General features: G+C 37.6%; 1 protein-coding gene and 1 long non-coding RNA gene across 4 annotated transcripts in view; one reads left to right on the top strand and one right to left on the bottom strand.

Moving 5' to 3' along the window:
• OSBPL8 (oxysterol binding protein like 8) overlaps positions 1–12,273 on the bottom strand; it is a 148,320-nt gene extending 136,047 nt beyond the window's left edge. For all 3 annotated transcript variants that reach the window (XM_045553330.1, XM_045553331.1, XM_045553332.1), the window contains exon 1: positions 11,903–12,273. The gene's annotated coding sequence lies outside the window, so the exon portion shown is untranslated. The remainder of the gene's footprint in view (positions 1–11,902) is intronic.
• A 230-nt stretch (positions 12,274–12,503) lies between these two features.
• On the top strand, positions 12,504–15,608 carry LOC123640646. Its single transcript, XR_006736007.1, has 4 exons — positions 12,504–12,756; positions 14,363–14,506; positions 15,008–15,052; positions 15,353–15,608. It is a non-coding gene; the product is annotated as an uncharacterized LOC123640646 (long non-coding RNA).
• Positions 15,609–16,211: the final 603 nt, after the last annotated feature.

Raw genomic sequence — 16,211 nt, 5'->3', positions numbered from 1 at the left:
CTTCATATTTTGATAAAGATTAGGAATGGCTTTCTATCTTGGGTACAAAAGAAAAATGAGTTTGTGAGTGCCTAACTCTGGCCTAGATGCTTCCGGCTTTTGAATTCTAGGTATAAATTACCACAACCAAAGTACTCATCATCTCTAATTTACAATGTAAGTAACCAAGACACTTAATTACACTTCTTTGTGCCAATTCAAAAAGACCTATAAGAATCAACACAATTTTTAGTGCTTGAATTAAGAATAACTACCAAAAAATAAGAAACTATAGAGATAATTCACATATTGAAAGCCTGTTCCTAAAAGAAAACTCTGATCAACATGACAATGAAAAAGATTTTAGTGAATATTTTAAAAATCATATACAGTTGACCATTAAACAATACGAATTTGAATGTGAGTCCACTTGTACATGGATGTTTTTCAACCAAACAAGGATCGAAAATAGACTATTCATGAGCTAGGAAACCTGCATATAATGAGGACCATCTTTTTGTGTACACAGGTTCCACTGCAGGACTTAAGTATGTGTGGATTTTGGTATACACAAGGGTCCTGGAACCAATACCCCTCCATCTCAACTCCCCCTACCCCGGCCCCTGCTTACACCAAGAAATGACTATATTTTCTGCATTTATTTAAAATAAAAATGTATCTTATAGCCCCAAAAATGTATCAATGATTAACTTCAGTTGATGAGTCTGAGGAGGCTAATTATACTATTGTAAATTATGAAGAGGCCCCCAAAAAATAAACAAACAAGATCTTGCTAGTTAAAATGCTAAATAAGTTATCAACCTCTTAAATGAATCTCTGTTTTTACAGAAGAATTATCCTCAATAATGACAGGGTATTTTCTTTTTAATTACTACAAAATCATAAATTCTTGGGAAAATAGTAAGAGCCATAATTTCCCAAATAATCAAACTTTTGAAAATATTCAAAGTATGCTGAAGATTCTATTTTTTACAAGTATTAAGATATTGACTTTACCGCATTAAATTATATCTCAATAAAGCTGATAAAAAAATAAAAATAATAATAATAAAAGATATCATTGCTGGGAACAGTGGCTTATGCCTATAATCCTAGCACTTTGGGACACTGAGGTGGGAGGATTGCTTGGGGCCAGGAGTTCAAGACCAGCCTGGGCAACACAGCAAGACCCAGTCTCTGCAAAAAAAATTTTTTTTAAATTTGCTGGCCATGATATTGCACACCTGTAGTCCTAGCCACTCAGGAAACTGAGGTGGGAGGATCCACTGAGCCCAGGAATTCGAGGCTGCAGTAAACTATGATCGTGTCACTGCACTTCGGCCTAGGCTACAGAGCAAGACCCCTGTCTCAGGGGAAAAAAAAGAAAAGATATAATTGACATATAAAGATTGTATGCATTTAAGGTATATAGCTTGATGTTTGAAAATTCTATTTAAAATTTCAGGAACAGAGAAAAGATTATCAAAATTATAAACATAATAGAAGCAATAAAGGACTCAGTCAAGAAGGAAAATTAATCATGACAACAGATATCTGAAAGGGAAAATGCTTAGAATACATGCAAAAGGTAAAGCAATAGACATGCAACTACTATTTAATCCAACCTCTGGATTCTAAAATTTCTGGGTTCTAAGAGTTTCACAGAATACCGAGAAAGTTCATAAAATAATCAGTAATCAGTCCACTACATTAGGGAATATTTACAACTTTGACTTCCTGTACATTAATTAGAAAAACTGAAAGAGCCGATTTATTTTCTAAGCTACTTTAAAATTCAAAGAAGTACAGTATTTACTATGTAGGTTTTATAATACCTTATATAATCAGGCCAAGTCTGGGGGTTTAAACCTTCCAAATCAGAACTGCTGACAGGATTTTCAACTTCAAAGTAGTCAGCATTTTTAAAATCTGGATTGTAAAACTTCTGATTGCAGGAGAATTATAACTCCAATTATAAAAGATACACATTCCAATAGTCAAAACCACAGCTGTAGAAGAACTAACTTCAAAGTCTTACAAGAGAAGAATTAAACAAGATTAAAAGGCAAATGCAGGGACATCATAGAAGAGAAGGAAAAGAAACAGATACTTTTAAACTTATTTACCCAGGTTAATTTACAAAACTATTCTAAGCTCAATCAACATGAAGCATGAAGATTATGAAAAGGAGTCTGAAAAAGGAAAGAGAAAATAAGTGAAAAAGAAGTTTAAAACAATGCTGGGAAATTTTTATGAGTATAAACTGAAAGGACCAAATGAAAATTAAGTCCTTCAATGAACTCGCTAGGCAATCTAAGTTAGTTCAACATTTAAAGTACCAAAGATAATATGTATGGTAGAGAAGAAAAAGAATTAATAATAGAGAAAAAATATCAACTACTGAACCAAGGTAGCTGTCACACTTAAGGCAAAGGAGTAAATGAAAAAGAATGATAAGACCCCACCTGTCTGGATATAGTTGAGAAATAGAACTTAAGTAAAGGCTTATGAATAATCAAAATGGCAGACAGGTCATGTGCTTAAAGCTGAAATGCCATTCTCTGGAGCAAAATCACTATTTTATGCACAATTCTAAATGGTCTCATTTAGTTTTCAAGTAGCAAACCAGAAATGGCAAGAGAATCATAATGACATGTGCCAATGGAGTAGATGACAACAAAAGAGGAAAGAGAAAAAACTAAGAAGCAAATAAGAATTCAAAGAGTTCAAGATTTAGGACCAACTGGCATAAAGACACAAACACCTATTAAAATTATTAGTGATGGGACATAACTGTATTTTAACACTGTATCATGATCATCATAATTTCTATGGATAAATTGGAGCAAAATAAGTTCCATAGGTTCTGTATCTTCTGTTTAAAGAACTAGTAAAGGACTTCTAATATGAGATAGTGGACTAAATATAAATTTTCCCTTGGTTACTCCAGATACCCCATTGAAATAAAAACAATTCATACAGAAAGAAATAAAACCGTAAGAGTAAAGAAATTAAGACTGAGGATAGGTATAGAGAGAAAATCCAACATATTTCTGAAAGATGAAAGCATATGTGAGATTGATAGATAAAACAAGCAGAGAAAGCCACTGTCTCTTTACACCCTTTAGTAGTGATGCAGATGAATGGGAATCAATATGTCTAACAGGACCCCCAGAAAAGCATGATTGTAAATGGTACAGCGGAGGGTGAAAATAAATAGTAGGGCTAAAAATAGAAGTATTACTTGACTGACTGTATAAGGGACAACTATATCTCTTGTCCCCCATCTCCAAGGAATATCTAAAACAACTGACATTTGCCCCCATGCAAAAAGACAAGTCAGCTTTTCTCTAAAGAAAGTGAATGAATATCTAGTGGGGATGCTGGCACAGAGTAAACCCTTCTTATCCAGCATTTAAAAGGCCCACAGCCTAGCAGCTAGTTCCACTCCTCTTACCCTAAAACAATGCCTGCCAAGGGACAGACTCTACTCTGTACTGCATTCCTAGTCAAAGGAAAAACCTAATAGAGAAAACAGTCCAAGGGGCTGGGGCAGGGAAGCAGGGAGACCCATTCCTTCTTTCTCAATCATGAATGGACAACCAAGAATAATTACCAGGTATATTAACGTAAACAAAACTAAGCATGAAAAAAGAATGATTACTAAAACAAACATAGAAACTGACCAGAGGGGAAAGGGAAATAGTTTATGAGAAGACAAAAGATATCCCTTAAAAATCTACTTTACACATTCTGAGACTCAAGATGATATTACAACATAACAATGGTAGGAAAAGACAAAAAGAACAAAATTTGTCGATCAACCCCAGAAAAATCAGACAAAAGATAAAAGGAGAAAAAAATGTCCTAAATACAGAGCAAAGAGAATCACAAAATATGAAACTAAAGATGAGACAAAGAGGAATAATCCAAAAGAGAAAACATCTGCCTACTAAAGAGCAAGTAAGAAGGTGAAGGGAGGAAATTATCAAAAACATAATAGAAGAGAATTTCCTAGAGTTGGAAAAAGAATCTGATTCAGACTGTAAGGGCAATTTAGTGCCTAAAATAAATACTCAAAACAAAACAAAAATGACCCATATGCCTCATTATGAGTTTGTAGCAGAAGACACAACAAAGAAGATCCTAAAAGCTTTCAAACAGAAGAAGAAATCACCTTAAAAGAACAGTGAATCAGACTGACATAAGACTTCTCATCAGCATCCCTGAATGTCACAAGACAATGGAGCAATGCTTTCAGAGTTTTAAAAGAAAATTATTTGTAACCAACAATATTGCACCCAGCCAAACTATCAGTTGAACTTGAGAACAGAATGAAAACATTTTTGTTCATAGAATAATTCAGAAAGTTTGCCTTTCATATATACTTTTTAAAGAAGTTACTTGAGGATATACTCCAAAAAGATTGAGTAGATCAAGAAAAAAGGGAAGATATATATTATAATAGAATGGATCCAATTCAAAAGTACAGTGAAAGGAAGTTACAGGAAGAGACCTAAAAGGCAACCAGTCCAAACTGAGGCAGGGTTCCAGACAATTCCAGACAAATAAACAACACAGAAAAATAGGTAGCATGCTAGAGAGTTAGGATGTGGAGAGGCAGGATGTAGGGGAGACTATGATTATGATAGAGGCATGTAGAACAAAAAAAGGGGCAATTAAAAACACCAAGAAAAACACGAAGATCTACCCAATTTTTTTTTCTAATTCCATGGTCAGATTTTGGTCAGCCAAATTTTTTTTTAATTCAGTGGTCAGAAATGACAAAATAAATAAAATAAAATCCATTGGTCCTTCATATTACCAAGATTTTTCTTCTTGTGGCCCAGGGACTGCCTAAAGGATCTATAGAAAAGGAATCATAATGTAAGCATACTACCTGGCCCAGCATTAAATAATAGTGACATAGTCATAATAGCGACACTATTGGTTTTCATCATTCAGAGACAATCTATGGACATGACAGCTGAAGTCGCAGGGGAAAACATGTTTTTATCTAAGCAATAAAAGCATAGCTGCCTGTTTAGAATGAGAAGAAAAAAGAAAAAAATTGAAAACCCAGGTAATGTCTAAAGTTGGTAAAGAGAAGGATGAATCAACATTCAATAGAAACTAGGGTACCCCCATAATATGCTGAAATAATAATAATAATAAAAAAAGAAACTATGATGTTTTATAAAAACATAGCTTCTTTTGCTGCATATACATAAACAAACCTTTCCTATGAACCCCACCCATCCTCTACCAGAGGAAAAAGTCCTTCAGTTAAAGATGATAGTTTCTTTCCATTAAAAATAATTTCCTTCAATCTTTGAGGCAGTGTTTCTCTACTGAGAGTGACCTTGCCCAGAGGACATTTGGCAATGTCTTGAGATATTTTTCATTGTCACAATTAGGGGAAGTGCTACTGGCACCTAGGGGGTAGAGGCCAGGGATGCTTCTATTCATTCCACAATGTGCAGGAACTTGCAATAATTATCCAGCCCAAAATATCAACAGTGCCAAACTGAGAAACCCTGCTTTAAGGGAACTCTTCAGACTTCATAGGTTCTTACTGTTCCTCATTCCTCATGTTGAGTAGCCACAGAGAATGTTTTCATGGGCATAAAATTAGGCTGAATATAGACCCAAGGACTGCCCTCAGGATCCTCACTGGCCTCTCAGGTTTGGCCATTGGCTCTCACAGAGTCATATGGCACATGCTAAAATGTACCTTGGAACAGTATCCAGTGGCTCTACTAACTTGACCCCACCTACCTCAGCTCCTGTTAGTACAGATATTCTAAAGGTCTCAGCTACCTCTTAAATTCAGTCCCTGGCTTATAGTTAAGGCAACACTAGCTGCTTAATAAATAAACTCAAAATTTTAGTAGCTTTACCCAATTAAAATTTCTCATTAAAATTACAGTCCATTCATTGTGAGTGTTCCTGTTTGGTCACAGCTTCTTTCCACATGGTAATTTTAGGAACTTTAGATCCTTCCAATCTATGGCTCTACCACCTTTGAAAGCCCCATCCTCTGCATCTGGCCCTTGGATTGGAAAAGAGAAAGCAGAGAAAGAACACCCACTTTTCTGCCACCTCAACCAAGAAGTGACAACCACTCATATTCCCCTGGCAAAAACAGTAGCAAGCAAGAGGGAGCACAAATTTTGTTGGGCAATGAACTCAATCTACCAAAGATGCCCTTCCTATAACCTCTATCTACTTTATGGTCCCTCCCCTCACAATGATAGCCTCACGACAGGCTTGCTAGCTCTCATTCTGCTAACTTCTATTTCCTTCACTAGGCATATGTGAGAACTTCCAGATCTCCTTCATACCGCATAAGAACCATGGGGAAACTCACAAGGTGCTATCTCTGTCTGGCCCCCTCTTTGCCTGAATATACCATTTTCTTCCCCTGTGGCCACCCTATGTCAGCATAGGTCCAGGTACAGGGCAATAAGCTAGTAAGCGGCTATGCCAGCTCGAAACTTAAGCAGTCTGACTCCAGAGACTGCGCTATTCTACCTCTCCAGATTTCTAGAATAACAGGTGATAACAGAGTCCTTCTATTGCTACCAATGAATATTTGTAAAGCACCCACATCTTGCAAAACAGCCTAGGAATCATTACAATCCCCCCACTATGATACACAGTACTGTTTTTCTTTACTTCTGGATTGCTGATCTTAAATGTTATTATAATGTTATCTTAAATATTATAATAACATTTATAATATTAAATATAAGATTAAATATATAAAATATAAATATAGCATGTTATCTTAAATGTTATTATAATCACAACAATATGCAAGGCTAGTCTCCAGAAGTCCTCCACCCTACTCTCCACTTGAACTATGTACCTGTGCCCTCCTGTCAAGGCACCCAACCTCATTCCTCTTGCCCAGTAATAAAAGTAATGCTACTTAGACTGAATTGCTCTCTCCCCAGATATACTTCTACTCCATGAAAATATACCTACACAGATTCCATAATTTCCACATGGGCTTGAGCCTCCTTTGTCAGAAACTATGAAATCTGATAAACTACTCCTGCTAATATGCAGGCATTTGGCAGCCAAAAAACAAGTTACTTTAATAGTGGTCATTTCAATAGCATAGATTTTAATTACATAGATTTGGTCCCTCAAATATCACTATATAAAAACCATCCACACCAATTCTGTATAAGTCCTATTTTTTTTTTAATTTTAATAACAAGTCAGCTTAAAATACTATGTCTACTATGTTTTTTTATTTCCAGTGAGTCTGAAATTCCCCAGTGAGAAAATGGCAACTGAATGAAGAATAAAACAGGTATTTGCTATATTCCAAGTATTTTTAAGATTTACAAATAGGATGTCAGTCAAATACAAGTAAAATGGAAAAAAACTGAAGCTATATTCCATCTTATTACAAAGTAAAGTGTACTTTTAATCAAATCACACAATCAAAACAGACTCAGGAAGATCATAACATCAAGATAAGGGGCAGGTGCAAATAAAATACACAAGGCAGTATAATACAATGGTTAAAAGGACAGGCTCCGAAGCCAGAGGTCAGGTTAAACCTCAAGTTCAAATCCTTTTAGTATGCTCCACCACTGACTACTTACCCTCTCTGTCACTCAGGTTTAGTTCAAATCCTGGCTTCATCATCTACTATATTTAATAGTAGTCAGTGTCTCAGGTTAAAAAAAAAGAAAATAGCCTGATTGGGGGGGGGGCATTGTGAAGCATAAATGTGAAGACATGTGTCAAGTACTTCTGAGTAGTACAGTACCTGGTATATAGTTAGCAAACAACACATATTAGCTATTATTATCATGATCAACCACTACTACTAAGACACCTTCAGGAGCTATAACAACCTCCCTCTGAATCTATCAAGTTTTTATAACAACCTTAAATCAAAAAGCTTCTCTTTGTTATCTGAAAAGAGAGTTCAAGTTCTAAAACCATTTCCTCTTTAAGTTCTTTGTGAATATGAAAGTTGGTGGGTAACTGGCTTCTTTACCATTCGAAGACAAGATTCTTCTTAGTCTTTTTATAATAAAATTCCCTTGCAAATATTATACAAAGAACAGACTGCTCCACAGATCACAAACACTACAACGAGTTCACAAAGTATAAGTATAATGAAATTTTGAGATTCATAAAAGAACAAATATCTACTGGAGCAAAAAGCTTAGATAAAAAATGATGTAGAAGTCTGCTCAAAAAATACTGAATTCTCTAAAAAGATTCAGAAGGTAGGGATTTTCATGGTTTATAGTGATATCACTAAAAACATACAGAAGATTTCTTGATAAATTTTTTAACTGCAAAACCTCTTATTTCTTCATAACAATGGATAGATAAATGGCATGACAGACAAAGACAATTTCTTCAAAAACAAATTCTGTAGAGAAGAAAACCTAAAGGATCAGATTTTCAGCAACACATATCCCTTAATTAAAGCTTTAAAAATTTGAGGCATCTAGCATTCTTTGTGGTCTGTAACATTAAGAAGTAATACAATTAAGCCTCATTATACCGAAAGAAAAGTACCCATCTAAACTTTTGATTCTGATAAATTCAAAAGTAATACTATGGGTCAGTTAAGTGGGTCAGGTAAATATTAGAGTTCCTGATAAATGAACCAAAATATTTTTTAGAAATCTAGGGACAAAAGAATTGTTTTAAATAATTTTTTATTTGTTGAAGTCCTCCTATGTGTTAGATATTGAGGTAGCTACTTTCACATACATTATATAATTTCATTCTCCCAACAACCATATGGGGTAAGGATTATCATCCTCATTTTACAAATCAGAAAACTAAGGGCCAGTGATTTGCCCATGGACATACTGCTTGAAGAAGATGAAGTTAAAACCCCAACTGAAATTTTCTGACCCCTGGAGTTCAATGCTCTTTGCTGGCATTGTATCATTATACTTTCAAAATTCAAGTACTCTAAATCTTAGCTCTTAAAAGGTGTTCTAATCTTTTTATCTGGGAGAGGCAACAGTGTGATGGGAAAAGAAAAATTATTCGTTATAAGAAAGACTCACTTTGCTTAATCTTACATAATTTACTCAGTCTAACTTAAACGCTTTGGTTCATACTGTCTACCCCACAGACACCAGCTTACCTTCAGATACACAGCCTACACCAAGACCTCAATCAAGAATCACCTCCTCTAAGAAAATTTCTCAGATTAAATGACCTGTTCCCCTCCTCCCAAGCTAAAATCCTTCATTACCTCACTGCCTGTATCTAGTTTAGAATACATTATCACATACTCCTTTTGTTCTCCAGTAATGTATCTGGAACTACATTTTTTCATTCAATAACTATTGAGGAATTGTAGATTCAATGGTGAGCAAAATAGATAAGGTCCTTGCTATCATGGAGAGTTTACATTGTCTGGAACTTTAACAAAGGTAAAAACAACATGGAGTATAAGAGTACAATGTTCCAGGACAAGGATTTTTTCCCTACAAGATCTCTAAAGAAAGCTCTCTCCCGTGCAACCTTAACAACATTTGTCAGGGGAAAAAATCCCTTCTACTATGCCTTCCAGATGAGACCTTCAACTTCATGCCTCTGTGAGGGTATGTGTGGGGAGAGAATAAATGAGAAAGGACAGATCTGAAATCTCTTAGAGGTTTCCCACATACTGACATGAAATCTGCACACATTGGTCCAGACATCTTTTTCTGTGCCCTATGCACAAGGAAACTATACTATAATTGCTCCCATCATGCACCTCTACTGATTGCTTTACACCTAGCCACCTTCATTAAAAGTATATTTCTCAGAGACTTTTTTATTCAAGTTGTATTTGTCTTATTTGTAGGTCATACTCATAAGACTAAAGTAAGACCTATTTCTTCTACTTTTGAATCACCTAATGCTCCAAGATCATTGCTACGTTTTCAATTTTGTTTATTATACTATAAATATTAAAACATACTAAAGGTATTAAGATAAAGGTTTTCCAAAATAATATTTAAAAACTACATCTAAGTACTTATCAATTGTTTGTCTTTAATGTTTCAATTCAAGTAACCTGCTCTTGGATGATTATTTATAAACTAAACCAAGTTAAAATATACCACTGGTTAAAATCCTGCAATTCATCCTTTCCAAAGAAAGATCCTTTTGAAAATGCATAGTTTATAAATTTATAACTTCATAATTTTTTAAAGCAAACTAAAATATAACTTCATTTACACAGAATTGTATATTTATCCCCAAAGTATATTTCTTTTAAGGCTCTCAATTTTAAAATGAACCAAGAAACTAAATATTGCCAAATGTGTAAGTACTATGAACATGTTGTAAGAAATATGTATGATTGCCTCTAAAATTCAATAATATTCTACTTGAAAAAAATAGCAGCATCTTTCCACAGATCATTTTTCAATGAAAGAGAAATAAACCATGACCGTTTTTAATTAAACAGGCATTTCTAAGCACCTGCGTACAAGGCATTGTGGCTCAAACGGTTCACATGGAATTTGACCGCAACAACTTAATCTCCATAATTAAAGACCTAAAAGGTAGCTCTTATGTTTCATCTGTTCCCTTTTCCAGGACTTTCAACAGGCATACCTTAGTCATTCCACACATAGTTGCTACGAAAAAAAGGAGTAACAAATATTTGAATTAGTTGTACTTCTATAGAGGACATTTTAAATTGTATGGCCTAACTGTTCCTTCTCCAACGTGTTTTATAAAACTAGCATGATCTTAATATAGGTTCTAGCAAGCACAGAAACGGATCATAGAATTTCAACATAATCAAGTTTAGATGAAACCCCATTAAGAATGGAGAAAATCTAACAAGCAATTCACCCACGTTCTTCCACAATTCCTTGCTCTTTCTGGATACGAAAAGGCAAAAAACTGTTTTAAATGATTATTTGAAAAGACCTCACTAAAGTGGCACTAACTTAGGGGCTAAATTTCAGTTGAAGTTAATTTAAAAAACTGCCATACACAAGGCATTCTAATACCACTCAGACGTCATCTAAGTATTCCAGCAGCAGAAAGGCAAAAACTTCATTACATTATTTATTTAAAGCATATATGCTTATATCATCCGTTAGGTAAGTTTATCTTTGTGTTTAAGCAGGAGCCCAAGTTACCTATTATTTCAGAAAGCATTTAGATAAAATGAAATTAGGCTATTTCCGCAACGCAGATGTTTCTCATAAAGAAGAGTGCTAAATGACTTTTGTGAATGGAAAATCTGCACATACTGTTGCTTCGCCTCGGCGGGTCATGAGTGGGTGGCTCAATGGAACCAAAAGCACGCTCCAAGTGAAGCTCCTTGGAACCTGATTTCACTCTGGAGAAGAGGGCTTACAAACAAATATTAAATTTAAAAGCACAGCAAAGGCTTCGCCTTTCCTCCTACGTTACAAGAAGGCCCTGGGAACCGAGGTTTAGAGGAACACCACCGTGTCGCCGGGCTCTGCAAGGGCGGGTGCGGTCTGCGGCGCGCGGCACAGCCTCTGGGGCTGTCACAGGAAAACTGGAGCCTCGCCTCAACCGCACCGAGCGACAGAGCGCCAGCACTCCCGGGCGCGGGGGCTTCCGGCGAAATCCTGCCGTCCGCCCTGCCAAACTTCGGGAGGAGCAGACACTCAGGCGGTCGCAATGCTCCAACCGCCTCCCACCCGGGTTCCCCGGCCGCCGCTTTGTACGGCTGCAGACTGCACCCACTGTGGGCCCCAAACACCACCCCCGCCAGCCTTTCCAATCCCCAGCTCCAAAAAGGGACAAAGGAGCCAAAGAGGAACTCCTCCGCGCGGAGTGGCTAGGGGTTCCCGACAGCCCGAGCTCAGAACGTGGGGATGAGGGGCGCAGTCTCCCCGAGGGGTGCGGACCCGCCGCCCCCCAACTCAGGGAACGGCGCGCCACTCACCGGTGCGGAGCCCCCAGAAAGGCGGGACGCAGGGAGCCGGTTCCTCAGGAGTCGGAGCGGCGTCGAGGTCCGGGGCCCTGCACGCGTCGGGTCGGACCCCAACTTCCCTCGGCCGCTGTCGTCGGGGGCAGCCGGGGCGCGAGCCCAGCCCGAGGGCGCTGTCTAGCTGCAGCGGAGGCGCGGCCGGCTCGGCCCGCGAGCGGGGCGGGAACTCCGGCTCCGCTGTCCACCGGCCAGAGCCGGCTCCCACCTTCCCCCGGCCTGCCTGCTGTCGGCGGCGGCTACTGCCGCTGCTCAAGCTAACGCTACAGCCGCCTGGGCTGCCGCTACCACCGCCGCCCAGCCCGGCGTTCGTCGCGGCCTAATGTTGTCATCGGCCGCGTCGCCGCCTTTCTGGGCACCCAGAGGCGCCACGATCCTTCACATTCTAGCGCCCTCCCCCTCCCGGCCCCGCCCCCTGGCTCGCGGGCCTCGGCCACACCCTCTTCCCGTCACGTGACGGCGCTCCGAGGAGGCGGCCGGCTGGCTTCCCCTGGGGAGCTGGCGCGAAAAGTGGGGGCGCTACTGTCTACACCTCGTTCAGCCGGGGTGTTATCGCCGCCGAGTCGCCTCCGCACGCCCAAGGCGGGCCTCGGCGTGCGGCCCCACCGCGGTCGGCCGCGCGCCTGTTGACCCGCCAGGCCTGGTCTGAACCGGCGTGCCCGGCGCTGTCTGACCTGAGACCGCACGGTGGAGCCCCGGGTTGGGGCTCAGTGTGGACCCCGCCTCCGAGACCCGAACGCGAGACTTGCCCCCCCAGCCTTGGGCTTGGTGAAAGTTTTAGCCAAACAAAGGGGAACAAAAGGCATCGTAGTGTACGTCTGGCTTGAAAAGCATTCAGTAACTACTTGTTCTTATTTCTAGTAGCACATTAACTGTGACGTTTAATTGACTGTTTTTCTCATTAGAGGTTATTTTGGGGGAAATGTGTATTTCAGCCACGCTGGGATGAAAATAGCCTAGCAAACTTATTTTTGTTTCTAATTATGTTAAGGATCCTTCGTGCCAGTTTTACAGTCATTAAGTTATACAGTGTGTTAGGTTGGTGTCAGTTGAAACGGATACACAGGAATTTGGCAGTTCTTTCCTTTTTTTGTTTCTTTCCCTCCATTTAAAACCCAGTCCGTGACGTTCCGTTTTTAAAATGAAGTCTAATTATTGAATTTTTTTTCAACTCTGGACTTAGCCTTTTGTTTTCCTTTTTAAGCATAATCCAACGAAATCTGGAAAGGGTAAAATGCTAACCACCAAAAGAAAGTAACAATACAGGAATAAGAGAGGTAGAAGAGCAGAAAGATGATACTCAAATCCTGATAACAATGAAGGCAAATGAAAACTTTCTGTAATACTTAAATTCAGGTCACAACTCATTTTCTCTTCTAGCCCCAGACTAAGGATTTTTTTTATCTTAAGCAATTCTCATCTCATTACATTTTCTTGACAAGAATTCAGAAGGCATTGTGGTCAGGTGGATCCGTTGAAATGAATAAGCCATAGAGTTCAGTGTATATAAACCTTAATATATTTCACAGCAGCTCCAAAAAATCATAACTCTTTAAGACTCACCATTATTTTATGTTACCCAAGAAAGGAAAAAACCTGCCAATTAAACTATGCCTTACCACAATCTTTAAGAGACATTTAAGACATATCTTGAATTCAAAGATGTTAACATTTGGGAAACAATTCTTAGAATCTCTGAGATATTGTAATAAACTGACATTCCAATGAGGAAGAGATTCTGTCAGGCTCTGTTCTGAAGTCTGAGAGACTGTACTCACAGTTCAGATAGACATGAGGGAAGTTTATTCTGTGAATGACACTGTTTTCAGCAAAGCTAGTAACTTCAGAGTTTTTCAACATACTGAAACCTGTCACCTGTTTTCTAGAGCAGTATTTTTCAAACTGACTCAAAAATCAATTTTATTTTTTAATGAAATAGGCTAGGATGGATTACAATATAAAAGATCAGAGTGCATAATAACGAGTAAGGGCAAAAATTGCTTTCTGAAACTTTTTGTTTCAGATATGGGGGAAGATGAGAGTGTGTCCTATGTTGTGATTTAAACTGCATTTCTTACCATGAGTTATAATCAAATAGATTTGAAAAAGAATGTTACTAGAGCATAGACAACATGCAAAATATACCATCTGGACTCTGTTTCCCTGATGTTTTTAAGTAGGCAAATTGTCTTGCCTAATCCTCTCCTGTCTCAGCCCCAATTTCTTACATTGGCTTTTGAAAATGTGTTCATTTGTTGTAGTGGAAAGCAATGTACTGGAAGCAAGTAGGCCTAGATTACAGAATTAGCTAATTAGATGTGTGACTAGATAAATTACTCTCTGTATTTCAAGTTCTGATAAAAGTAGGGAGTTGGACTACATACTCTTTTAAGGGATGATATTCAACTTTTTTCCCAGTGGATAACATTCACATTTGAAACAAATAGCCATGGTTTACCCAGAATCATGCAAATTCTTGATAGACTAGCTTTAACTCCTTTCAGCTCCACTCAAAAAAAAAAAAGAATGCAAAGTAAAAGAAGATACTATTGGAAAACAAGTGTAAGTATGGCTTTCACAATCTTCTATACTTTAAATATTGCTAGTAATAGTTACTTGTCAGGCATAACTAATGATTCTGACATACTTCACAACTGATTGTAACACAGTAACATATCAATACACTGCAGCTGAAAAATCTGCTTTTCAGATCCTTTTGAATGTAGTATTCTCTGATTCCAGGAAATGATCATTCAATCTATCATTTTCAATGTGATGACAACGTAAACAGAAACTGTAGTATGCAATCCTGCACTGTAACTGAAAAAAATTCAATAACTCCTATTTGCTATGTTAAGAGATACCCTGCAAGTTTGCTTCTCTTAAAATGATCTTAAGAATGACATTTTAAAATAAAATTTTTTCTTACAACTATACAATTTTAACTCCAATAAGAATTCTCTCTCTTGCTTCCTGCTTAATTAATTTTACATTTCTAAGAATAAGAAGTTCTTTTTGCCAAATTAGTTTAAGCACTAACAAGCACGGTAATCTTTCCCACAGAATTTATTTCAACCCTGACCTGGAATGACAGAGATGTGGCTTGAGGTAGGTTTTTTTTTTTCTTTCCCTTTAGCTTATCCAGTTAGACACTATGTTGCTAAAGATTGCTAATCAGGATTTTAGTCTAAAATCCTCATTTTCTGGAAGAAAATTTAGATTAAGATTAACCTCAAGCATAAATAAGGTATTCAAAATTGCTTTGAAGACTGATAGATTGTACTATTCTTGTTGATCATATGACGACTTTTAGCGGGTTGTAAGCAGATGTTAAATGCTAAATTAAACCAGAAGTTTTAAATTTGAGTGCAACATTCAGGTCAATCTTTGTCTTATGCTGCCTGCCAGGAGAAAGATATGTTCCAGATAAAATCTCAGAATTAGAAAATTTATAGAGCAGACCTGAGACTGACCCTCACCGTGGACAGCACTGCAGCAAGCTGACCTGCAGCTACTGATGTGAAACAAGAATAAAACAAAAATATTTGTTGTGAATCAGAGATTTTTAAGATTGTTAAATAGCATAATTTTTCAAATCATCTAAAGAGAATTTGAGCCAACAAATTAGTGGTTCAAAGGCTAAATGTACTATGGAACAATAATATTTAAGCATCTATTTAATAAAATAAAATAATACACATCTGCAGACTAGTTGACCAGATATTTGATAAACTTCCACATAAAATTTATATCAAAAAGTAGTTGATTTATAAAATCTACAGATTTGCATGAAAAATATTTGCATATTGATTTTAAGTATTTCTGTTTAGTATTATTTGTCTTATATCCCTTGAGGAAAATTTGGATAATAAACTAAGTATAAAGAAGAATATAGGCTTCTGTTTCTGGACTAGGTACCTCAGTCACTGGTCACACTAAAAACAGAAGTCCTTGAAAAAATATTTCTTTTCATCTTCTTAAATATATTGATTAATTGACAATAAGATAAGATATTATTAAGTCAAAAGACTAAATGAAGGCAGGGATCCAGAGAGTTGAGCAGAGTCTACAGCTAGCCTTTATCCCAAGGGCATAAGCTAACCCCTGTTACTATGAGCTTTGGTTTTCATGGCCTTGTAAGAGACAAAACCCATGACCTGTATTACACACACGCACGCACACACATTCTCACATGTGCATGCACTTAATGTAAGGATATATTAGAAATAAACTTGCCCCTTATTAGCATACACACTTCTCCCCAGAG

This window comes from Lemur catta, chromosome 6, assembly GCF_020740605.2.
Source record: "Lemur catta isolate mLemCat1 chromosome 6, mLemCat1.pri, whole genome shotgun sequence".
Taxonomy (NCBI): Eukaryota; Metazoa; Chordata; class Mammalia; order Primates; family Lemuridae; genus Lemur; species Lemur catta.
Note: the sequence above shows the minus strand (reverse complement) of the source record. Positions and strands in the feature narration are given on the sequence as shown.